Here is a 27,245-nt window from a genome sequence, read left to right as displayed (position 1 = left end):
TAACCCAGCCACCTCTTGCCTACTCCCAAGGGCTCTCTCCCCTTTCACTCTTGCCTATAAACCTTGGACCACTGGACAAAACCCTGAGAGGGATTGTCAGATCCTCTGACCAATCCTGAGAAAATCCGGTACACTGATGGAAGCAGCTTTGTCTTAGATGAAAAAGAAGAGCCGGATATGCACTAGTCTCCAATTTTGAGATTGTAGAGGCTAAACGTTTGCCACCAGGTACTTCCGCCCAATTAGCTGAGCTCATAGCCTTGACTTGAGCTTTAGAGTTGGGAAAAGGAAAAAGATTAGCCCTTTACACTGACTCCAAGTATGCCTTTCTGGTGCTACATGCACATGCAGCTATTTGGAAAGAAAGAGGCCACTTGATCACCTAAGGATCTCAAAGCAAATATGGTGATCAAATCCTTAGGCTCTTGGAGGCAATCCAACTGCCCACTGAGGTTTCAGTCTCCCACTGTAAAGGACACCAAAAAGGGAGCACAGAAGTGGCACAAGGGAGCCAAGCAGTTGATCAGACAGCTAAGAGAGCAGCATTAGAGAACAATGACCTAACAGGGATTGCCACCTTTGTTCCACAGACGAATTTGCCAGAAACTCCTCCATATACTGAAGATGAGACTCTTAAAGCTAAGAGTGAGGGCTTTCAGGAAGATCATATGGGGTGGTTCCAGAAGGAGGGACTCCTTTTTCTGCCTGGGAACCTCCAATGGAAGTTGGTTAACTCTTTACTTGCCACCACTCATTTAGGGGAAAAGGCCCTCCAAATATTATTAGAAAGGTTCTTCAGAGGAACAGGCCTCCAACGACTATATGGTAAGCGGTCTCCTTTTGTCCTACTTGCCAGTTAAACAACCCCAAGGTGCTCGAAGACCCCAGCTGGCCTAGCCCATCCAAAGACGTGGGATCAACCCAGGAGAGGACTGTCAGATGGACTTCACCCAGATGCCAGTTTCTCAAGGGTATAAATAACTATTAGTCATGATAGATTGATTCACAGTATGGATTGAAAGCTTTCCCACCCAGACTGAGAAGGCTGAGGAGGTGTAAAAAAAAACTACACCATGAAATCATTCTGAGACTTGTCTGCCCAGGTCATTACAAAGTGACAATGGGACATCATTTACTTCTAAGGTCACCCAAGGGGTGTCTAAAGCATTGGGCATTGCTTATTATTTCCATTGTGCCTGGAGGCCTCAGTCTTCAGGATAGAAAGAGCCAACCAATTCTTAAAATCAGCAATAAGAAAGAACCCAATGAGAAAGACCTCTGCAGGATGGAAGGAGGCTTTACCAATAGCTCTCCTCCACACCCATATTGTCCCTAAGAAATAGGTTGTTCTTAGTCCTTACGAGACTTTGAGACTTTTTGTTTATGTCAGTTACCTCTTCCTTCATCAATAAGCTCAGTCCCTCTTGTCTTACGCCATGGCCATTGGGCAATTCCAACAGGATATACGCTTGTGGATTGTCAACCAGGACCCAGGCGATTGTTAAGAGCCATCACTATATGCTCCAGAGACTCAAGTCCTAGCTAAAGTCTGGAAAGATAGGTCCCCAAAGGCTCAACTCTAGCCCACATTGAAGGGCCCTACCCTGTAATACTTTCTACCCCCACAGCAGTCAAGGTATCACGACACAACTCCTGGATTCACTACTCACTAGTCAAATAGTGGAAAAAAACATAAGAGGACACTCAATACACCCGTGAGCCCCTGAGAGATCTCAGATACCTATTCAGGACTACAAATGAGTGTCATTCTAATGAACACCCCCAAAATTAAGTTTCTGAGGAAAAGACTTCTCAGGACAGCTCTAAAGAGCCACCACAGCTTGGCAGGGATTGTACTTCAAAAAAGACAGGTTGTACTTCAAAATAGATCTCCTGATCCCTATACAAGGAGGGCCTTGAGCCATGTTAAGTGAGAGGTGTTGTTCCTGGGTTAAAGAAACAACTAACTTAAAGAAAGCCTCATGATCTCAAGGAAAACATTTAGATCCTACTGGATCTCAAAGAACGAACTGGAGAGTTATCAGGGTGGCTATAATCTTTCTTTGGGGGATCCTTCTCCTGGCTAGGGGAAATTTGGAGTTGGCTAGACATAACTTGGCTGACTAAGGTCCATCTAGTCAAGGCTATGGTTTTTCCAGTAGTCATGTATGGATGTGACAGTTGGACTGTGAAGAAGGCTGAGTGCCAAAGAATTGATGCTTTTGATCTGTGGTGTTGGAGAAGACTCTTGAGAGTCCCTTGGACTGCAAGGAGATCCAATCAATCCATTCTGAAGGAGATCAACCCTGGGATTTCTTTGGAAGGAATGATGCTAAAATTGAAACTCCAGTACTTTGGCCACCTCATGCAAACAGTTGACTCATTGGAAAAGACTTTGATGCTGGGAGGGATTGGGGTCAGGAGAAGAAGGGAATGACAGAGGATGAGATGGCTGAATGGCATCACTGACTCAATGGACGCGAGTCTGAGTGAACTCCAGGAGTTGGTGATGGACAGGGAGCCCTGGCGTGCTGCGATTCATGGGGTCGCAAAGAGTTGGACACGACTGAGCGACTGAACTGAACTGAACTGAACTGAATGCCCCTACTAATCCTTGTTATCACCATGTTGATGCTGCTAATGATTGCTCCATGTATTATCTATCATCTAGCTCTTTTTGTCTCTGCTCAAGTCAACAAGCTACAACATGCAGTGCCAGTTTAACAAGGATATATAGAACTACCTCCAACCACAGAAAATCACTCACCCTTAGATGGACACCTCTATAAGGACTCTGAGGCTTGAGACTAGCAAGTGGGGAACGCCCAATGCCCCTCACTGTCTCAACTCAGGGGAAAGTACCCTGAGAGACTTTGATGCCCCTATTCCCAAAGAATTGGGCCTACCATCTCTTGAGGGGGGACTGTTAGGTAGTTTGAATAGGAAAAGGGAGTCCAAAATGGCAGTGGCTAAAAGACAAAGAAGGGAAAAGCCTGCAAAAATAGAACAAAGGAAAATCTGAGGACAAACAGCCCTCCTGGCTAGCCCAATTTACATAGAGCAGTCTCAGGGGGAAGGAAACATAGAAGGATTGAGGCCTCTCTTCCCTTTATCTTTTGGGTTCAGCCGTCCTCACTCCTCCAGGGTGCACTATCCTTTGTTTTTCCTAATAAAACTGAGCTGTAACACCAACTCATCCATCGCTTCAAATTTTTGCTGCAGCGAGACAGAACTGAGGAGATTACAAACTCCCCTGACAATATATTTACTATTCTTTCTCTCAAACCTCAGTAAAACATCATGAATCCTTATGTGTGAAGTATATATAAAGAAACTGAGCCTCAAAAAATTTTAGGGCTCTGCCTAATGTCAATAAAACAAAATTTTGACTACAAAATAGAGCCAACTCCAGGGAAATGAAATGTCTAAAATTATTGAACATGCAAAAATAACCTGAGATCATCAGATCTTGAAGGGGCGGGGGGAAACAACTAGAAGATAGTTTGGCCAGATCTAAAAACACCATTGGAGCAGTTTGTGTCTCACATTTGACAAGATAAGAACAGAGGAATTTTCCATTAATAGACTTAAGTTGTCTTATTATTTCAAAATGAGGCATTTCCATAACAAGGATCAAAGTGACAGAATAGAGTGAAGTAGATCACTATAGCATGCACTCAATAAATATTAAGCATAATTACACTGCACAGTCATCCATTGAACAACTCATCTGAATAGCATTTAAACTTTAAAAAAAAAAAAAAACACTGTTCTTCTTGTCATAATTTTACTAGTTTGGGGTGAGGAGTAAAAACAGGACTAGTCTAGATCTAGTAGGTCTCTTGTACAGGAGGAAGGTCCTATAATACCATCTGTACAATCACACATGTTTCTTCTAAAGGAGCCAAAGAGAAACAAAGGAAAACAATTTAGTATTAGCTGAAGAATTATAGCCCCACACACAGTGGGGCCAATAGATTCTGTACCACCAACGTGGAGTTGCCATTTTCAACTCTCTTTTCTGTGCATCTTCTCAACTATAGAGGTAAGTGGAAGAAGAGGTCCAGGGAAAAGAACAGATTTTATCTCTATCCAACCCAAACTCATGGAAGGAGCTATAAGGCTAACCTAAATCTGAGAAGGAATAGGATTTTGAATCAAATAGTTGATTGAAAATATTTAAAATGATTGAAATTCATGGACTCAAATGAGAAGCAATTATAGTAATCAACTACACAGTGGGAAGGGAGATGTCAAAGTTTGTAGCAAGTATTAGAAAAAATAAGAATGTTTTCTACTTGTACTTTAACGATTTTCAATTCATTGGGCAAACTAATCTCATATTACATTGTTTATATCAATATCTATGTATCTAATACATGTAATTTTAAGTTTAGGAGTATCCTAATAAAACAGCTACAAAAAATTTTTAAATTTATTGAAATGCTCTTCAGATGAGCCATTAAACTCATGTCTGTGCAGGGCAATAATTAATTTATTGAACACTTACTATGAGTAGGACAGTGTTCTAAATATTTTACATGTAACTTTAATCAAATTATCAAAACTACTTAATGGCTTTGGTAAAACAAGACAATTGATACACAGCAAGTTTAAATACTGTGCACAGCTCAAAATTGTTAAGTACCAGAGCTATGATTTGAACACAAAGTTGAAAGCTGGAGTTTTTGTGCCAAATTTCCTGTATGGGAAAAAGCACAAAAGGTTCAAAACAGAAATTCACAGTTTACTCCAAACTGTTTCAAAGCTAGAAGGATAAGTCATAGATAGTGAAAGAATTAACCTACTTCCTCAAACAATATTTATTTGACAATTCCTTGATTCAATTTCACTGGCTTGACAAACATAATAAACAAATTAAAAGGATTGCATCTTCATATCATTTCCTATTCTGAAAACAATTCATTTTCAAAAATCTCTTTGAGGTTACTTCTTTTTCTTTCTCTCTTTTATTCTTCTAGAAATCTTACTAAATACATGTTGGAGACCTACCTTTGATTTTTTGTGCCTTGATTGCTTTTACTATGCAGTCTGTCTCATTACATTGCCTTCTAGGAGATTATAGTAATATAACAGATACACTGAAATTGATTTATTACGTATTTTGGTACCATGTACTGCAGTTGACATTTTACCCATTTGCATTCACAACAACACTAAGATGCAAAAATTGTTATCATTTCCATTTGAAAGATAGTCCAAGAATAATGGGGAGGTTAGAGAATCAAGCCAATTCAGTTTGACCACAAGGCCTGCAGTGTCAGCTCCTGCCTTTATTACTGGTTTCTGTTCATTCATTTTTTTAAGCAAGATTTAGCATACTCTTTATCATTCTTATCTAAATTTTTAAAAATTTAGTTTCAAAGGTGATATTCATCAATTCCAAGATTTCCATGTGATCTTCTTGATCTCTCTGTACACAAAACACCCTACTTGTTTTTCGAAACTTAATTAAACATCTACATTTTGAGGGTTTAAGTTTGTGTTGTTGTGAAAGTTGCTTAGTTGTATCCGATTCTGTGCAACCCCAGGGACTGTCACCTTCCAGGCTCCTTTGTCCATGAAACTCTACAGACAAGAATATGGTGTGGGTTGCCATTCCCTTTTCCAGGGAATCTTCCTGACTCAGTGATCAAACCTGGGTCTCCTGCACTGCAGGCAGATTCTTTACCATCTGAGCCACCAGGAAGCCCCAATTAAACCTTTATCTTTTGAGGGTTTAAGGTTACTTATTACAAAATACTGTTAAACAATCATTTGATCTCTATTTCCTGTGATGTAAAGTTTCCTTCATGTTGAATCTTTCAAATATCAAAAATTCTCTACAGACTGCATCTCACATTCTTTACTAGAGGAATACTTTATCATCAGCCTCAATAAGAGTTCTAATAATATAAGAAGCAGGGATCATACTGTTAGGCTCTTTGGCAGACCTTAGCCTCTGCAGATGAGCAGTCTTAACCTTACACTCACATGTAACACAGATCAAATTCTTATCATTTGTGACAGCATTTACTTTTTCCTCTGAATATTCAAAGTGGCACATGATGGTTTCATCACAAGTTGAGAGCAAATGTAATTAGCACACATTGGTATTTCCCTAGGTTCCAGAGATCATATAGGAAGCCTGGTCTCCTCGCTTCACTTCATCCCTGTATGTATAAGTAAGAGTCGCTCAGTCATGCCTGACTCTTTGTGACCCCATGGACGGCAGCCAACCAGGCTCCTCTGTCCGTGAGATTTTCCAGGCAAGGATACTGGAGTGGGTTGCTTTTTCCTTCTCTAGGGGATCTTCCTGACCCAGGGATTGAACCTAAGTCTCCTGAACAGCAGGCAGACTCCTTACCGACTGAGCTACAAGGGAAACCCAACCCCTGTATATGTAAGGAGTCATCTATCAGTTCCAAGCTGCTAATGGATTAAATTTTTCTTACTCTTGCTTCTTTGGTATTTCTCTTTCTACTTAGGTCCTTACAATCTCTTCTTTCTTTCATTTTTAAGTGTAAGGTTAACATTTTTCAACACTATGAACCAGAATGAATAAAACACTGCAGTTTTTATGGTCACCTGGACCAAAACTGCTTATGTTTTAAAGAAACAAAGTTATAAAAGAAGCATTAAGAATGCAATAGTGGCAATTTATTTTATATATATATATATTTTTTTTCTTTTCTTCACAGAAAAAAATAGAGCTAAAATAGTACTCATCTCTCTGAATAAGTTAATTAAGAATTTAATATCACAAAATATTTTTAAATTAAAAGACAAGTGAATTCAACCATATGTTTGATAAAAAGCCTTAACAGGAATTTTGCCTAACTACAAGAAGATGTTATTTATATGTGATGGAAAATCAAAGTAATTGGAGGTGCATATTTTCAATTTTTCTGTTCTTTGTTATTCAAGAGGTTTTTTTAATTGAATTGAAATAATCTAAATTTTACATTAATTTATTATTTTACCTCAAAAATCTTTCATTTTTGTTTTTCCTGAGAAGATAAGAGAACATAGGTTTTGTTAGAACTGGTTATGAATAGTAAATATAAACTTGCTTGTACAGAAATTTAAATACTCAAGGAATATACTGCTATTCTGTTCATAGCGTAATCATTTATTCCTGAATTGTCTTGTTTTTGTTCATTTCTTCCTCTTTCTTTTAGTTTTCTCTTTCATAAGTATTTATTAATATTTGAAACGTCTCCTAATTCTTAAGTACTCTTCAGCCACCACCACAACAAATTTACTCTCTTGGGTACTTGTTTTAAGAAAAACTCAAAAACATTTTACTTATTGTTTTAAGACTTACTAGCTTCCCAGGTGGCTAGGACAATAAAGAATCCACCTGCAGTGCAGGAAACCTTAGCGCTTAGACTTAGGAAAACTGAGCCCTTAGACTGAGCGACTAAACACAGCAGACAGCAATTATATGACCCTAAGTTGATGATGGACAGGGAGGCCAGGCATGCTGCAATTCATCGGGTCGCAAAGAGTTGGACACGACTGAGCAACTGAACTGAACTGAAGGACAATGATCACAAAAATAATGCCTAAAAGTACAGAGAAAGCAATGATTTAAGTTTTACTTTGGAGAACTGAAAAAAAAAAAAATGGCAAACCAAGTTGAAAGAAAGCAAAAAAGATAAATAATAAAAGTTAAGCAGAATCAATGAGATTTAAAATAGAAAACTAAAGGAGAAAATTTAAACAAATCAAAAAATTGATTATTGAAAAACCATCATAATCAATATCTCCTAGCAAAGCTAACTTAGAAAAAAGATACAAGTTAGTAATATCAGAAATGGAAGGAAGGGCTTTAGATCACTTGGATATTTAAAAGGATAATCAAGGAATACTATGAACAACCCTATGCCACAAATTAAATAAGTGAAATGTACCAGTTTCTTGAAAGACATGATCTGTCAGTCTCACCCAAGAATAAAGAGATAATCTGAATAGGCCCATAGCTATCAAAGAAATTGAAACAATAGTTAATCAATTTCAGTTCACCCGCTCAGTCGTGTCCGACTCTTTGCGACCCTATGAATCGCAGCATGCCAGGCCTCCCTGTCCATCACCAACTCCAGGAGTTCACTCAGACTCATGTTCATTGAGTCAGTGATGCCATACAGCCATCTTATCCTCTGTCGTCCCCTTCTCCTCCTGTCCCCAATCCCTCCCAGCACCAGTCTTGCCAGTGAGTCAACTCTTTGCATGAGGTGGCCAAAGTAGTAGAGTTTCAGCTTTAGCATCATTCCCTCCAAAGAAATCCCAGGGCTGATCTCCTTCAGAATGGACTGGTTGGATCTCTTGGCAATCCAAGGGACTCTCAAGTCTTCTCCAACACCACAGTTCAAAAGCATCAGTTCTTCAGCGCTCAGCCTTCTTCACAGTCCAACTCTCACGTCCATACATGACCACAGGGAAAACCATAGCCTTGACTAGACGGACCTTAGTCAGCAAAATAATGTCTCTGCTTTAGAATACGCTGTCTAGGTGGGTCATAACTTTCCTTCCAAGGAGTAAGCGTCTTTTAATTTCATGGCTGCTGTCACCATCTGCAGTGATTTTTGGAGCCCCCCCCAAAATAGTCTGACACTGTTTCCACTGTTTCCCCATCTATTTCCCATGAAGTGATGGGACCGGATGCCATGATCTTCATTTTCTGAATGCTGAGCTTTAAGCCAACTTTTTTGCTCTCCACTTTCACTTTCATCAAGAGGCTTTTTAGTTTCTCTTCACTTTCTGCCATAAGGTGGTATCATCTGCATATCTGAGGTTATTGATATTTCTCCTGGCAATCTTGATTCCAGCTTGTGTTTCTTCCAGTCCAGTGTTTCTCATGATATACTCTGCATATAAGTTAAATAAGCAGGGCGACAATATACAGCCTTAACGTACTACTTGTCCTATTTGGAACCAGTCTGTTGTTCCATGTCTAGTTCTGACTGTCGCTTCTTGACCTGCATACAGATTTCTCAAGAGGCCGGTCAGGTGATGTGGTATTCCCACCTCTCTCAGAATTTTCCACAGTTTATTGTGATCCACACAGTCAAAGGCTTTGGCATAGTCAATCAAGCAGAAATAGATGTGTTTCTGGAACTCTCTTGCTTTTTCCATGATCCAGCGGATGTTGGCAATTTGATCTCTGGTTCCTCTGCCTTTTCTAAAACCAGCTTAAACATCTGGAAGTTCACAGTTCACGTATTGCTGAAGCCTGTCTTGGAGCATTTTGAGCATTACTTTACTAGTATGTGAAATGAGTGCAATTGTGCAGTAGTTTGAGCATTTTTGGCATTGCCTTTCTTTGGGATAGGAATGAAAACTGACCTTTTCCTGTCCTGTGGCCACTGCTGAGTTTTCCAAATTTGCTGGCATATTGAGTGCAGCACTTTCATAGCATCATCTTTCAGGATTCGAAATAGCTCCACTGGAATTCCATCACCTCCACTAGCTTTGTTTGTAGCGATGCTTTCTAAGGCCCACTTGACTAAGAATATAAATAAAATACTGAAAAATCTAGCTAAAGCAATCAGTGAGGAAAGAAAGAAATAAAATGTATACAGATTGGAAAAGAAGAACTAAAAATGTTTTTGTTCACCGATGAAACAATTGTCCTTGTATAAAATCCAAAAGGAACATCAAGAAACCTCTTGCAAGCAATATGCAATTATATGAAGATTGAAGGATGCAAGGTTAATATATAAAAGTCAATTGCTTTCCTATTTCCCATTATAAACAAATGGAGTTGAAATTAAAAACACAATATTATTTACATTAGTGTCCTTTAATTTATATACTTAGGTATAAGTCTAATAAAATATGTAAAAAACCTATAGGAAGGATACTCACAATTCTGATGAACAAATCTAATAACTAAGTCAATAAATGTATACATATTCATGGACAGGAAGACTCAGTTTTGTCAAGACATAAATTCTGCCTGGGCTTCCAGGGTGGAGCTAGTGGTAAATAACATACCTGCCAATGCAGGAAATGTAGGAGATGTGGGTTTGATATCTGGGTCAGGAAGGTCCCCTGGAGGAGGGCACAGCAATCCACTTCAGTATTCCTGCCTGGAGAATCAGGCAAGAGGACCCTGGACAGAGGACCCTGTTGGGCTACAGTCCATAGGATCACACATTCAGACACAGCTGAATTGACTTAGTAGGCACAAATTCTTCCTAATTTGATCTATGGTTTCATTATATTCTTGTCAAAATCCTAGAAAGTTGCTTCATGGCTAATTTTGCTATAAACTGAAGATTTCTCTAAAAAATAAAGTCTCTTAGAAAATTTAAAGAGGACTAGTGTCAAGGCTTTGTTGAAAAGTTGGAGATTATTTACAGAAGTGAAAATCTATGTGGAAAAAAACTAATACTACATTCCTATGACACCTAGGAATTATCAATTCAATTTAAATAAACATTTGTTAAAATTCTAATATGAACAGTGTGTAATATGATAAAAACAAATTATTGTTTACAATAAGAGCTAAATATATTCCATAGCTTTTAAATTTAACTTATGAGTTATCTTTCAGCTCTTATTTATTTTGACCAACATGAATTAAAAAAAATTATAAGATAATTACTTTACAATGTTGTGTTGGTTTCTTCTGTGCAACAGTGTGAATCAGTTATGAGTATACAAATATTTCCACCCTCTTGAATCTCCCTCCCACCTCCTCATCCAACCCCTCTAGGTCATCACAGAGTAGCAAGATGAGCTCCCTGTGCTATATAGCAGCTTCCGACAAACTATGTATTTAACACACTGCATTGAGTAAACATCAGTGTTTCCTCTTAGTTGTCCCACCCTCTCCTTCCCCCACTGTGTCCACAAGTCCAGTCTCTCTGTCTTCATCTCTCTTCTTGTCCTGGAAATATGTTCATTGGTATCATTTTCTAGATTTCTTATATATGTGTTAATATATGATATATGTTTTTCTCTTTTGGACTTATATCACTCTGTATGACAGACTATAGATTCACCCATTTCACTACAATTGACTCAATTTTGCCCCTCTTTATGTGTGAGTAATATTCCATTGTATTTATAGTACCACACGTTCTTTAGCCATTTATCTGTTCATAGATAACTAGGTTGCTTCCATGTCGTGGCTATTGTAAATAGTGCTACAACAAACATTTCTATCCAAGTCTCTTAGAATTATGGTTTTATCAGGGTATATACCCATGAGAAAAAGAAATGCAAAAAGGCAAAATGTCTGAAGAGGCCTTACAAATAGCTGAGAAAAGAAGAGAAGCTAAAGGCAAAGGAGGAAAGAAAAGATATACCCATTTGAATGCAGACTTCCAAAGAATAGCAAGGAGAGATAAGAAAGCCTTCCTCAGTAATCAAAACAAAGAAGTAGAGTAAAACAATAGAATGGGAAGGATTAGAGATCTCTTCAAGAAAATTAGAGATACCAAAGGAACATTTCATGCAAAGATGGGCACAATAGGATGGAAACAGTACCTAACAGAAACAGAAGATATTAAGAAGAGGTGTCAAGAATACACAGAACTATACAAAGAAAAGATCTTCATGACCCAGATAACCATAATGGTGTGATCACTAACCTAGAGCCAGACATCCTGGATTGTGGGTCAAGTGGGCCATAGGAAACATCACTGCAAACAAAGCTAGTGGAGGTGATAGAATTCCAGCTGAGCTATTTCAAATCCTAAAAGATGATGCTATGAAAGTGCTGCACTCAACATGCCAGCAAATTTGAAAAACTCAGCAGTGGCCACAGGACTGGAAAAGGTCAGTTTTCATTCCAATCCTAAAGAAAGGCAATGCCAAAGAATGCTCAAACTACTGTACAATTGCTTTCATCTCACATGCTAGTAAAGTAATGCTCAAAATTCTCCTAGCCAGGCTTCAGCAATACGTGAACTGTGAACTTCCAGATGGTCAAGCTGGTTTTAGAAAAGGCAGAGAAACCACAGATCAAATTGGCAACATCTCCTGCATCATCAGAAAAGCAAGAGAGTGCCAGAAAAACATCTATTTTTTCTTTATTGACTACGCCAAAGCCTTTGACTGTGTGGATCACAATGAACTGTGGAAAATTCTTAAAGAGAAGGGAGTAACACACCACCTGACCTGCCTCCTGAGAAATCTGTATGCAGGTCAAGAAGAAACAGTTAGAACTGGACATGCAACAACAGACTGGTTCTAAACAGGAAAAGGAGTAAATCAAGGTTATATATTGTTACCCTGCTTGTTTAACTTATATGCTGAGTACATGATGCAAAATGCCAGGTTGGAAGAAGCACAAGATGGAATCAAGATTTCTGGGAGAAATATCATAACTTCAGATACACAGATGATACCCACCCTTATGGCAGAAAGTGAAGAACTAAAGAGCCTCTTGATGAAAGTGAAAGAGGAGAGTAAAAATGTTGGCTTAAAACTCAACATTCAGAAAACAAAGATCATGGTACCCAGTCCCATCACTTCATGGCAAATAGATGGGGAAACAATGGAAGCAGTCACAGACTTTATTCTTGGGGGCTCCAAAATCACTGCAGACGGTGACTGCAGCAATGAAATTAAAAGACACTTGCTCCTTGGAAGAAAAGTTATGACCAACCTAGACAGCATATTAAAAAGCAGAGAGATTACTTTGCCAACAAAGTTCATCTAGTCAAAGCTATGATTTTACCAGTAGTCATGAATGGATGTGAGATTTGGGCTATAAAGAAAGCTGAGCACAGAAGAATTGATGCTATTGAACTGTGGTGCTGGAGGACTCTTGAGAGTCCCTTGGTTTGCAAAGAGATCTAACCAGTCCATCCTACAGGAAATCAGTCCTGAATATTCATTGGAAGGACTGATGTGAAGCTGAAACTCCAATACATTGTCCACATGATGTGAAGAGCTGACTCATTGGAAAAGGCCCTGATGCTGGGAGAAATTGAAGGTGGGAAGAAAAGGGGATGACAGAAGATGAGATGGTTGGATGACATTACCGATGCGATTGACATGAGTTTGATTAGGCTCCGGGAGTTGGTGATCGACAGGGAAGCTTAGCGTGCTGTAGTCCATGGGGTCACAAAGAGACAGACTGAGCGACTGAACTGAACTTATACCCAGTAATGGGATTGCTGAGTCATATGGTAGTTTTGTTCTTAGATTTTAAGGAATCTCCATGCTCTTTTCCATTGTGATTGTATCAATTTAAATTCCCACCAATAGTTCAAGATGGTTCATTTCTCTTTCCACACCCTCTCCAGCATTTATTGCTTCCAGATTTTTAAATAATGATCATTTTTATCAATGTGAAGTGATACCTCATTGTAGTTTGATTTGTATTTCTCTAATAATGAGTGATATTGAGCATTTGTAAAATAATGGAATTAGAGCACTTCCTAACACCATACACAAAAATAAACTAAAAATGATTTTTTTTGATGAGAATAATGAATCTCTCTTTACATCATAGTTTGGCTTGTTAAGTGAAATTATATTTTGAGATTATCTAACGAGGTTAAACTAAATATAAATTGTGCAGGTAATTTGATAATCAAATGAAAGACTTCAATGAGAAGAATCTCATGGATGATATATTTTTATGTATTAATCTGTTTGACTTAAAGTTATTTGAAATTGAAATCAATAGATATTTATTGCCACATAAATCCTAGCAAGTTGTCTGGAATAAAGCACAAAGCAAACATGTTTGTTGAATGTTGCGTAATAGTAAGAAAATTTATGTACCTTTCATATTTTATTGTTTTTTTCACATGTTCTTTAATTTTTCACAGTTTCTTATTTGTGCTATGCTTTGTCACTTAGTTGTGTCTGAATCTTTGTGACCCCATGGACTGTAGCCTGCCAAGCTCCTCTGTCCATGGGGATTCTTCAGGCAAGAATACTGGAGTAGGTTGCCGTGCCCTCCTCCAGGGGATCTTCCCAACCCAGGGATCGAACCCAGGTCTCCTGCACTGCAGGTGGACTCTTTACCATCTGAATATTCATCAAATATATAATGATCAGGTACATTCTATAGAATCATCTACAGCTTCATTCAATGATTCACATGGCTCATCACTGTTTTACCATTAGTGACCACATTTGATCGATAACATGTGAAGGAAAGCAATTGGCACAATGAGAGCTCATTATACTTCAAATAATAAACTTATTATATGGATATAATAAAACTTCAATATAAAATAACATGATAAAATATCAAAAATATTAAAATCTTTGGTGCTTCAATTATTTTCATATAGTTTACCTAACATGAGAGTTTGTACTTTGGCTTTTTATTGATAATTGTAACTTTAATACAATATTTACTATTTGAGATTCTTCAACCTGCAGTGATTCACATGTCTGTTAATAATCTAATTATTTCTTGTTCTATTTAGTAAATTTATTGCATAAAGGAAATCCTACAGTCTGCTCTTGAATAGATGGCAATTATCATAAACTTAAGAATTACTATAAAAGGATATACAATTAATCAGTTCTGTGTTTCACACTACCATGTGCATGCCCTGATGCAATGCTTTCAGCTGTATGGCAGCTGTTCTTTAATGAATTTTTTATATCTCTAAGTAATTCTTTATGATGAATTATGGCATATTCAACCAGAATTAATAATGTACCAGAAGCATGTGTGAAAAAGTAAATTAAATCTTTACTGAAAAATTTAAATTGATTTGAGATTTTAAATTAAAAATAAATATGTAAACAAATTATTTTCAATTTTCAGCTGATGAAAATCCCACCTTGTAAATGTCTTCAGTGACCAAGAATGATACAGTATTTTACTTTAATGAGAAGTAAATGTTCTCTTAATGTAAAAAACAGGAATCACCCACTTATAGTCACAGTAAGAATAAGGTAAGGTCTTTGAAAGAACTACTCAAATATTGCTAAATTTGTAATTTTAACTTTGAGATAACCTTACCTCATATACATCCTATTACTGATGGACTGGCTTTTCAATCCCTGTCACCAGTGGAAATTGTCCAGTAATTTTACTTTTCTTTCTCTCACCTAAATGAACCCTGCAAGGAGAACCTTGAGATCAGTCACTTGATATTGTAGTAAGAATTAAGTAAAATCTATTCAGTTAGCAAATGTTCTTGGAATGCTGATGACTAATGCTGATGTTAGTAGTCTGTGTCCAATCAAGACAGAAAATCCACACAGTAACTTGAACAAGAAAAGGTCAATGTGAAGAAATAATAGCTATTACAAGGAATTGGTGTAACATGGCATAGGGTTGTGAGAAATAAAGCAACACTAAATAATATAGGTACAGAAAAGATAAAAATAGCCACACCCTCTATGGCTAGGTTGAACACCCAAAGGAAAGGCCCCACAGGGCTGAGGTACAGACCATGTGGGAGGAAAAGCCATGACTAATTGGATGGAAGATAATTCACTTTGGTGCAACAGAGGGAAAAACTTGTTGGGAAACTACCCTCTAGCACTTGCCACATTTTCACTCACTGAGATACTGGGGAAAGTTCTTCACTGAGAGGTATCTCACTGGAGACACTCAGGTACAAAACCACTCTAAGTGGATATGTGGTGATGAATGCTATAGGCTTTGGTGCACTACAAAAGTTAAGAACTGAAAAGCTGCAGTGTTAGTTGCTGAGTCCTGTCCGACTCTTTGCAACCCCAGGCTCCTTTGTCCATGGAATTATCCAGGCAAGAATACTGGAGTGGGTAGCCTGTCCTTTCTCCAGGGGTACTTCCCAACCCAGAGATCAATGCTGCTTCTCTTGCACTGAAGGCAGATTCTTTACCTTTTGAGCCTATAGAACTCAGATGCTGAAGAAAGTGTCCACTCTGCATGAGCCCTCTAGGACCTCCTTCAATGTCTTTCCAACCCCCTCTACTGATAAAGCTGAACACTGAACCAGCTGACAAAGCAAAAATATTTTAAAGGCACAGATTCATCTTTACAGAGCAAGTAAGAATTTTGAGTTAGGAGATGAAAGTCAATAAACAAATAACTACCAGAGTGGCATAAATGCAAAAAGGCAATTATCTATGATCCTGAGTCAGTTGTGCTTGAAAATATGATATTCATGTCATGAAAGACACATGACATGAACAGAAGTTGTATGTAAAGTTTAGAGGGAAGAGCATGATCAGAGGAACAGGGGAGAAAATATTGAATAGAAGGAAATGAATGCAAAGTCCCAATTAGCTGTTATGTATCTATTCAGTTTGATGGACTCTAAATTGTGATAGATTTTACTTATTCGACAATTGGGACAATAAATATATTTTAAGTAAAGGGCTAAGGGATTCAAAATGTTCTCTAGGTATATTACTTGTATGTCATGAACAGGACAGATAAAGTCATTGAAATGTCCCTGGGCTTTATCTCTTATCATGAAATCAATAGTTTTATATCTATCTAAACAAAAGCATGCATAGAAAAGCAGATCAAGGAGAGAATAAATGTATAAACTCTTGGTTGGAAATATGTTGATTTTTAAAATACGCCTGTAAATTAGTAGCCCTTACTTTGCTCTATACTTGGGAGCAGAGCAGCCATAGCTGAAAGAACACAGGAGTGATTGTAAAAAAAAAAAATGAGCTCACATGGAGCTACAGTGAAGAAGAAAACTATCCTTGACTACTCTGTAACCTTGTACATAACAGTTTAAGAACATATGCTAATTACTCAATTTCAAAAATCATTTATGCTCAATATTCTTCTCTATTAGCTTTAAGTTAATTGTGGTGCTGTTTTATAATCAATACACAGCAAGTAAACTGAACATAGAATCAAAGGATAAGATATGGATTCCAGTCTAGACTGTGTTCTCTATTTTCGATGTAATGTTAGGCAATGAAAATAACCTTTAAAACAGAGGTGTTAATGTAACACATACTTGCCATAGGAATAAAATAAAATAATGTAGGTGAAACATTTTTATTCACTGGAAAGCACTGTATAAATACAATAAATTTATCTTGATTTAAGTCAACTGTGTTGAAGAATGCTAGTATACTAAATAATGAAAACATCTCTTGAACAATCAATGTTTCACAATTTATTCACAATATCTTTTGTTAATGATATCTAGCTCAAGTTCTTTCAGAAAGAAATCTATTTTTCTGCCCTGAACTGAACAACAAAGAACATATTATCAAAGATAAGGCTTTTTGATAGGCATTTAACAATCTAAAGGAATCCTCATGCATGTTTCATATTTAATTTCTAATTACTCTAATTTTTATATTTTTCAAAGTAATATGCTGCAATATTATTAAATGATTATCTGTACCCACTTTTGCTTTTGTATATGGCTACTCATTCAACTGACATTACAAACATTCTTAATTTCCCAAGATTCATAATTCTAAATATTTTTGACATATTTTAAATTTAATAAGAACTTGATATCTGTTTTAAAATATTTATTTTTAGGTTAAGATTAAATAGGCTTAAAATTTCACTGGTGAGAAACTTACTTAATAAATAAAGTTTAATAAGTAAGTATTTTCTTTTAATATAAATTTATTTATTTTGATTGGGGGATAATTACTTTATAATATTGTAGTGTTTTTTTTTAATTTAAATTTATTTATTTTAATTGGAGGCTAATTACTTTACAATATTGTATTGGTTTTGCCAGACAGCAACATGAATCTGCCACAGGTATACACGTGTTCCCAATCCTGAACCCCTCTCCCACCTCCCTCCCCATACCATCCCTCTGGGTCATCCCAGTGCACCAGTCCCAAGTGGTCTTGCCATACATGACATGAATCCGCATTGGGTGTACATGTATTCCCCATCCTGAACTCCCCCTCCCACTTCCCTTCCCATCCCATCACTCCAGGTCATCCCAGTGCACCAGCCCCAAACCCTGTCTCTTGCATCAAACCTGGACTGGCGCTTAGTTTCACATATGATAATATACATGTTTCAATGTCATTCTCCCAAATCATCCCACCCTCGCCCTCTCCCAAAGAGTCCAAAAGACTGTTCTATACATCTGTGTCTCCTTTGCTATCTCACATACAGGGTTATAATGACCATCTTTCTAAATTCATATATATGCATTAGTATACTGTATCAGTGTTTTTACTTTCTGGCTTGCCTCACTCAGTATAATAGGCACCAATTTCATCCACTTCATTAGAACTGATTCAAATGTATTGTTTTTAATGGCTGAGTAATACTCCATTGTGTATATGTACCACAACTTTCTTATCCATTCGTCTGCTGGTGGACATCTAGGTTGCTTCCATGTCCTGGCTATTATACACAGTGCTGCAATGAACATTGGGGTACATGTGTCTCTTTCAGTTCTGGTTTCCTCGGAGTATATGACCAGCAGTGGGATTGCTGGGTCATATGGCAGTTCTATTTCCAGTTTTTTAAGGAATCTCCACACTGTTCTCCATAGTGGCTGTAGTAGTTTGCATTTCCGCCAACAGTGTAAGAGAGTTCCCCTTTCTCCACACCCTTTTGAGTATTTATTGCTTGTAGACTTTTGGATAGCAGCCATTCTAACTGGCAAGGGATGGTACCTCATCGTGGTTTTGATTTGCAGTTCTCTGATAATGAGTGATGTTGAGCATCTTTTCGTGTGTTTGTTAGCCATCTGTATGTCTTCTTTGGAGAAATGTCTGTTTAGTTCTTTGGCCCATTTTGTGATTGGGTCTTTTATTTTTCTGGAATTGAGCTTCAGGTGTGGCTTATATATTCTTGAGATTAATTCTTTGTCAGTTGCTTCATTCGCTATTATTTTCTCCCATTCTGAAGGCTGTCTTTTCACCTTGCTTATAGTTTCCTTCATTGTGTGAAAGCTTTTAAGTTTAATTAGTTTCCATTTGTTTAATTTTGCTTTTATTTCCAGTACTGTGGGAGATGGGTCATAGAGGACCATGTTGTGATTTACTTTGGAGAGTGTTTTGCCTATGTTTTCCTCCAGGAGTTTTATTGTTTCTGGTCTAACGTTTAGATCTTAATCCATTTTGAGTTTATTTCTGTGTATGGTGTTATAAAGTGTTCTAGTTTCATTCTTTTACAAGTGGTTGACTAGTTTTCCAAGCACCACTTGTTTAACAGATTATCTTCTTTCCTTGTATATTCTTGCCTCATTTGTCAAAGATAAGGTGTCCATAGGTGCATGGATTTACCTCCAGGCTTTCTATTGTGTTCCACTGATTTATATTTCTGTCTTTGTGCCAGTACCATATTGTCTTGATGACTGTGGCTTTGTAGTAGAACCTGAAGTCTGGCAGCTTGATTCCTCCAGTCCCATTCTTCTTTCTCAAGACTGCTTTGGCTATTCGAGGTTTTTTGTACTTCCGTACAAATTGTGAAATAATTTGTTCTAGTTCTATAAAAAATACCATGGGTCGCTTAATAGATAGTGCATTGAATCTATAGATTGCTTTGGGTAGTGTACTCATTTTCACTATACTGATTCTTCCGATCCATGAACATGGTGTATTTCTTCATCTATTTGTGTCCTCTTTGATTTTTTTTTTTCCACCAATGTTTTATGATTTTCTACATATAGGCCTTTTTTTTTCTTTAGGTAGATATATATCTAAATATTTTATTCTTTTCATTGCAATGGTAAATGGAATTGTTTTCTTAATTTCTCTTTCTATTTTCTCATTGTTAGTGTATAGGAATGCAAGGGATTTCTCTGTGTTAATTTTATATCCTGCAACTTTACTATATTCATTGATTAATTCTAGTAATTTTCTGGTGAAGTCTTTAGGGTTTTCTATGTAGAGGATCGTGTCATCTGCAAACAGTGAGAGTTTTACTTCTTCTTTTCCAATCTGAATTTCTTTTATTTCTTTTCCTTCTCTGATTGCTGTGGCCCAAACTTCCAAAACTCTGTTGAATAGTAGTGATGAGAGTGGGCACTCTTGTCTTGTTCCTGACTTTAGGGGAAAAGCTTTCCATTTTTCACCATTGAGGATAAGGTTTGCTGTGGATTTGTCATACATGCCTTTTATTATGTTGAGGTATGTTCCTTCTATGCCTGCTTTCTGGAGGGTTTATATCATAAGTGGATGTTGAATTTTGTCAAAGGCTTTTTCTACATCTATTGAGATAATCATATGGTTTTTAATCATTCATTTTGTTAATGTGGTATATCACATTGATTGATTTGTGGATATTGAAGAATCCTTGCATCCCTGGGATAAAGCACACTTGGTCATGATGTATGATCTTTTTAATATGTTGTTGGATTCTCTTTTCTAGAATTTTGTTAAGGATTTTTGCATCTATTTTCATCAGTGATATTGGCCTGTAGTTTTCTTTTTTGTGTGGCATTTTTGTATGGTTTTGATATTAGAGTGATGGTGGCCTCATAGAATGAGTTTGGAAGTTTACCTTCCTCTGAAATTTTCTGAAGAGTTTGAGTAGGATAGGTGTTAGCTCATCTCTAAATTTTTCATAGAATTCAGGAGTGAAGCCGTCTGGACCTGGGCTTTTATTTGCTGGAAGATTTCTGATTATAGTTTCAATTTCCATGCTTGTGATAGGTCTGTTAAGATTTTTTATTTATTCCTTGTTCAGTTTTGGAAAGTTGTACTTTTCTAAGAATTTGTCCATTTCTTCCAAGTTGCCCATTTTGTTGGCATATAGTTGCTTATACTAGTCTCTTGTGATCCTTTGTATTTCTGTGTTTTCTATTGTGATCTCTCCATTTTTCATGTCTAATTTTGTTGATTTGATTCTTCTCCCTTTGTTTCTTGATGAGTCTGGCTAATCGTTTGTCAATTTTATTTATCTTCTCAAAGAACCAGCTTTTGGCTTTGTTGATTTTTGCTATGGTCTCTTTTGTTTCTTTTGCATTTATTTCTGCCCTGATTTTTAAGATTTCTTTCCTTCTACTAACCCTGGGATTCTTCATTTCTTCTTTTTCTAGTTGCTTTACGTGTAGAGTTGGGTTATTTATTTAACTTTTTTCTTGTTTCTTGAGGTAAACATGTATTGTTATGAATCTTCCACTTAACACTGTTTTTACAGTGTCCCATAGGTTTTGTGTTTTCATTTTATTCATTTCTATGCATATTTTTATTTTTATTTTTTATTTCTTCTGTGATTTGTTGGTTATTCAGCAGCATTGGTTATTCAGCAGCGTGTTGTTCAGCCTCCATATGTTGGGATTTTTAATATTTTTCTCCTGTAATTGACATCAAATATTACTGCATTGTGGTCAGAAAAGATGCTTGGAATGATTTCAATTATTTTGAATTTACCAGGGATAGATTAATGGCCCAGGATGTGATCTATCCTGGACAAGGTTCCTAGTGCACTTGAGAAAAAGTTGAAATTCATTCTTTTGGGGTGAAATGTCCTATAGATATCAGTTAGGTCTAACTTGTCTATTGTCATTTAAAGTTTCTGTTTCCTTGTTAATTTTCTGTTTAGTTGATCTATCCATAGGTGTGAGTGGTGTGTTAAAGTCTCCCACTATTATTTTGTTATTGTTAATTTCCCCTTTCATATTTGTTAGCTTTTTTTTTTTTTTTTTTTGTCTTACATATTGTGGTGCTCCTATGTTCAGTTCAGTTCAGTCACTCAGTCGTGTCTGACTCTTTGCAACCCCATGAATCACAACATGCCAGGACTCCCTGTCCATCACCAACTCCCGGAGTTCACTCAGACTCACGTCCATCTAGTCAGTGATGCCACCCAGCCATTTCATCCTCTGTTGTCCCCTTCTCCTCCTGTCTCCAATCCCTCCCAGCATCAAAGTCTTTTCCAATGAGTCAACTCTTCACATGAGGTGGCCACGGAGGTCAATAAGTGTCTGTTGAATTAATAAATGAGATTTCTAAGAAGTTAAAAAAATATATTAAAAAGACACAAAAATTATAATATATATATTAATTTTGCTTTAAAAATAGCATATTTTTGCAAGGTAATAGTAGGTTATAGAAATGAAAATTAAAGGCATAATAGAGGCCTTAAAAATTAAAAAAAATTAAAAGAAAAAATGATAATAGTAAAAATATATCTAGGACTTTCTCTGGAGCTCTTGCGGACAGTGTGGGGTCAGTTCATTTTCAGATGTTTCTTGATCCCATTTATACTTCTCAAGATCTATAGGCCCCTTCCTATATAGTTGGTGCTAACTACAGGATTTTAATATATTGCACCTGTCACTTCCAAAGCGGTTCCCTCTGTTTATGTTAGCTTCTTCTGTTTGCTGGTCTCTTCAGTGTCTAATTTCTGCCCTGACACAAGGGGGCAAAGATAGTCATTTATTTAGTCTCACTTGTTCAGTAGTGCTGTGGGGAGGGAGGAACACTGTAAACAAATATTACTGGCGTGTTGGGGAGTGCTCACAGTGTATCAGCCACACTGGGTTTGCCCCCACTCATGGCGTGTGTGCTTTCCTGGTCTACACATCTCAGGCTCTAGGTTGCTCTGTCGGAAACTGTCTGAAGTGAGCCCTGGGTTGCATGCCCTTCCCAGGTCTAAGCCGATGAGGTTCAGATTCTCAGGTACTCCACAAAGGTGCAGACTCAGTTGGGCCTGTGTTTTGTGCCCTTCCCAGGTCCGAGCAGCTCAAGTGACCAGGTGTTTGGTGAGCACAGTCTCCCCCAGTTGGAGGGTGCATCTTATCACCCTCCCCATCCCAGCCAATCAGTTTTCTGGGTGTACAACAGACGCGGATCCTCAGGTGTGCCGTGTATCTCTTCTGGGTAGCTGTTCTGTTCTGCGACCCTCCCAGTGGATGTCAACGGTCCAGAATCTGAAGAAGTCTTGGTTAGTAATGAAGCCTGATTGCAGCTTGGTAGAGGATGCCTATCTGAAGCCAGGATTGACCCTTCCAGCTCTGGATGCCCTTGCCTGCCTGTCTCCAGTGGGGGATGGGCCAGTCTGCAGCCAGGCATGGAAGTGTATTCAGTTCAGTTCAGTCGCTTAGTCGTGTCTGACTCTTTGTGACCCCATGTATCGCAGCACACCAGGCCTCCCTGTCCATCACCAACTCCTGGAGTTCACTTAGACTCATGTCCATCGAGTCAGTGATGCATCCAGGCATCTCATCCTCTGTCATCCCCTTCACCTCCTGCCCTTAAACCCTCCCAGCATCAGAGTCTTTTCCAATGAGTCAGCTCTTCCCATGAGATGGACAAAGTACTGGAGTTTCAGCTTTAGCGTCATTCCTTCCAAAGAAATCCCAGGGCTGATCTTCAGAATGGACTGGTTAGATCTCCTTGCAGTACAAGGGACTCTCAAGAGTCTTCTCCAACACCACAGTTCAAAAGCATCAATTCTTCGGCACTCAGCCTTCTTCATAATCCAACTCTCACATCCATACATGACTACTGGAAAAACCATAGCCTTGACTAGACGGACCTTAGTCGGCAAAGTAATGTCTCTGCTTTTGAATATGCTATCTAGGTTGGTCATAATTTTCCTTCCAAGGAGTAAGCGTCTTTTAATCTCATGGCTGCAGTCACCATCTGCAGTGATTTTGGAACCCCCAAAAATAAAGTCTGACACTGTTTCCACTGTTTCCCTGTCTATTTCACATAAAGTGATGGGACCGGATGCCATGATCTTCGTTTTCTGAATGTTGACCTTTAGGCCAACTTTTTCACTCTCCTCTTTCACTTTCATCAAGAGACTTTTTAGTTCCTCTTCACTTTTTGCCATAAGGGTGATGTCATCTGCATATATGAGGTTATTGAGATTTCCCCCAGCAATCTTGATTCCAGCTTGTGTTTCTTCCAACCCAGCGTTTCTCATGATGTACTCTGCATAGAAGTTAAATAAGCAGGGTGACAATATACAGCCTTGACATACTCCTTTTCCTATTTGAAACCAGTCTGTTGTTCCATGTCCAGTTCTAACTATTGCTTCCTGACCTGCATACAGATTTCTCAAGAGGCAGGTCAGGTGGTCTGGTATTCCCATCTCTTTCAGAATTTTCCACAGTTTAATGTGATCCACACAATCAAAGGCTTTGGCATAGTCAATCAAGCAGAAATAGATGTTTTTCTGGAACTCTCTTGCTTTTTCCATGATCCAGCAGATGTTGGCAATTTGATCTCTGGATCCTCTGTCTTTTCTAAAACCAGCTTGAACATCAGGAAATTCATGGTTCACATATTGCTGAAGCCTGGCTTGGAGAATTTTAAGCATTACTTTACTAGTGTGTGAGATGAGTGCAATTGTGCGGTAGTTTGGTCATCCTCTGGCTTTGCCTTTCTCTGGGATTGGAATGAAAACTGACCTTTTCCAGTCCTGTGGCCACTGCTGAGTTTTCCGAATGTGCTGTCATATTGAGTGCAGCACTTTCACAGCATCATCTTTCAGGATTTGAAATAGCTCCACTGGAATTCCATCACCTCCACTAGCTTTGTTCATAGTGATGCTTTCTAAGGCCCACTTGATTTCACATTCCAAGATGTCGGGCTCTAGATGAGTGATCACACCATCGTGATTATCTCGGTTGTGAAGATCTATTTTGCACAGTTCTTCCATGTATTCTTCCCACCTCTTCTTTATATATTCTGCTCCTATTAGGTCGATAACATTTCTGTCCTTTAGGGTTTTTCATGAGATAGCTATCCCACAGTCTGGGTTGCTATCTCAAGTTAGTTCCCTTAGGGACATTCAGGCCTGGTCCTTATCCTAAGCAATGCAGCCCGTGCCTCCCTATCCAGCCCCTGCTTGCTAATGGTGGATGTGAGTGTCTTGGCTGCTTCTCCACTGGGAGTTGCATTAGACATGTAATCTTGGGTTTTAATTATTTGTTTATTTATTTTTCCTCCCAGTTATGTTGCCCTCTGAGGTTCCAAGGCTCCTCACAGACTCGGCAGTGAGAGTGTTTCCTGGTGTTTGGAAACTTCTCTCTTTTTCAAGACTTCCTTCCCGGATGGATCTCTGTCCCTACCTCTTTTGTCTCTCTTTTTATCTTTTATATTTTGTCCTACCTCCTTCTGAAGACAATGGGCCACCTTTCTCGGTGCCTGATTTCCTTTGCCAGCATTCAGAAGTTGTTCTGTGGAATTGGCTCAGCGTTCAAATGTTCTTTTGATAAATTTGTGAGGGAGAAAGTGGTCTACCTGTCCTATTCCTCTGCCATGTTATGACCACCCCTAACAAGTAAGTGTTATTTTTCAGAAAATTGTTTTATATGGGTCATGTATCTCAAGTAATAGAAATTTATGACTAATTTTTATTTTCATTAATCATATATATATTAATATAGTAATGATAATATATTGATATATATTGATATTATATATTATATAGTATTTGCCTTTGATGGAAGAATTCTCATTGTTCCAGATTATGCCATACCAAGATGAAATAAGCCTTAAAGTGCAGCCCCAAATTGGCATTTGTCACAGTGGTTGAAAGAGAATTTTGTCAGGATAAAAGTAATAACATGAGGCTTGATACTTGAACCTTATCAAATTTCATACAGCATGTCTTCTCTGCAGAATAAAATATTAAAACTAAACTATCAATAAGGGGGCCATGGATAAAATGCAAATCAGAGCCTGAAGTATAAAACTAGAAACCTGCTTATATTTATCCAGAATAAAGAAATCATTCACCATATGTTTGAGTTTATTTGAAGTAAGCCTAAGTGTTACATGATAAAGGATGATTCTGAAATAGAATGACCTAGTCAAATATCATGAAAAAGCAAAAGTCACCAATACATAACTGTGAGAAGATAAAATGCAAATATCAGTGTTTAATTCCATTTAAAAATATTTTATTTGATCTCAAGATGGTAATTAACTTAATAATAAGTTTAGGTCACAGAAACTATTGAACTATTAAATAGATTTAGAAATTTAAAAAGCTATTGATTTATTCAAGTGATGTGTATCTTTACCTCATTATGCACTATAATGATTTTACCTACACAGCAGAACATGAGCCTTATTATTAATTACAAAAACTGCATGTGTCACGAAAAAGTGTGCTTTTATTTTTTAGACATTCTTTAAATTTAGTTATCTAACTAAAATGTTAAAGTGTTTTTTTAATTGAGAGTTACTGTTGATTATCCCTTTCCACTTTTTTAACAGGACTGAAAACTAAATTTAGATGATTTCATTTTCTGGTTATAGTGGAATAGCTTATATCAGACAAACTCTCTCAACAAGAGTAAATACAAAATTGAAATAAAAATGAAAACTGTTTGAAGACATTGGAAATCAACTCAGGAAATCAGGACTGGAATCAAGATTGCCAGGAGAAATATCAATAACCTCATATATTGCAGATGACACCACCCTTATGGCAGAAAGTGAAGAAGAACTAAAGAGACTCTTGATGAAAGTAAAAGAGGAGAGTGAAAAAATTGGCTTAAAGGTCAATATTCAGAAAACGAAGATCATGACATCCGGTCCCATCACTTCATAGCAAATAGATGAGGAACAGTGGAAACAGTGGCTGATTTTATTTTTCTGGGCTTCAAAAACACTGCAGATGGTGATTACAGCCATGAAATTAAAAGACACTTGCTCCTTGGAAGGAAAGTTATGACCAATCTAGACAGCATATTAAAAAGCAGAGACATTACTTTGCCAACAAATGTCCATCTAGTCAAGGCTATGGTTTTTCCAGTCGCCATGTATGGATGTGAGAGTTGGACTCTGAAGAAAGCTGAACACCGAAGAATTGATGCTTTTGAACTGTGGTGTTGGAGAAGACTCTTGAGAGTCCCTTGGACTGCAAGGAGATCCAACCAGTCCATCCTAAAGGAGATCAGTTCTGGGTGATCACTGGAGGGACTGACGTTGAAGCTGAAACTCCAATACTTTGGCCACCTGATGTGGAGAGCTGACTCATTTGAAAAGACCCTGATGCTTGGAAAGATTGAGGGCAGGAGGAGAAGGGGACGACAGAGGGATGAGATGGTTGGATGGAACCATCGACTCAATGGACATGAGTTTGGGTGGACTCTGGGAGTTGGTGGTGGACAGGGAGGCCTGGTGTGCTGCAGTTCACGGGGTTGCAAGAAGTCAGTCACAACTGAGCGACTGAACTGAACTGAAGAGCCCAAAATTCCCAAGAGAAGAAAAACACACAGAAAAGGCTCCAATACTGTTTGTCTGCCACTTCTCTTCTTAATATATTTGTAAACTTGTCATCTACACCGGGCTGTTGCTGTCTAAAATGGATCTCACAGATTTCTGAAGTAGCACAAAATGGTAAAAACAAAAATTAGAATTCAGAGCTATCACCAGTAGTTTGGAGTTTAAAGACCAAA

Source organism: Capra hircus, chromosome 5, assembly GCF_001704415.2.
Source record: "Capra hircus breed San Clemente chromosome 5, ASM170441v1, whole genome shotgun sequence".
Lineage (NCBI taxonomy): Eukaryota > Metazoa > Chordata > Mammalia > Artiodactyla > Bovidae > Capra > Capra hircus.
Note: the sequence above shows the minus strand (reverse complement) of the source record.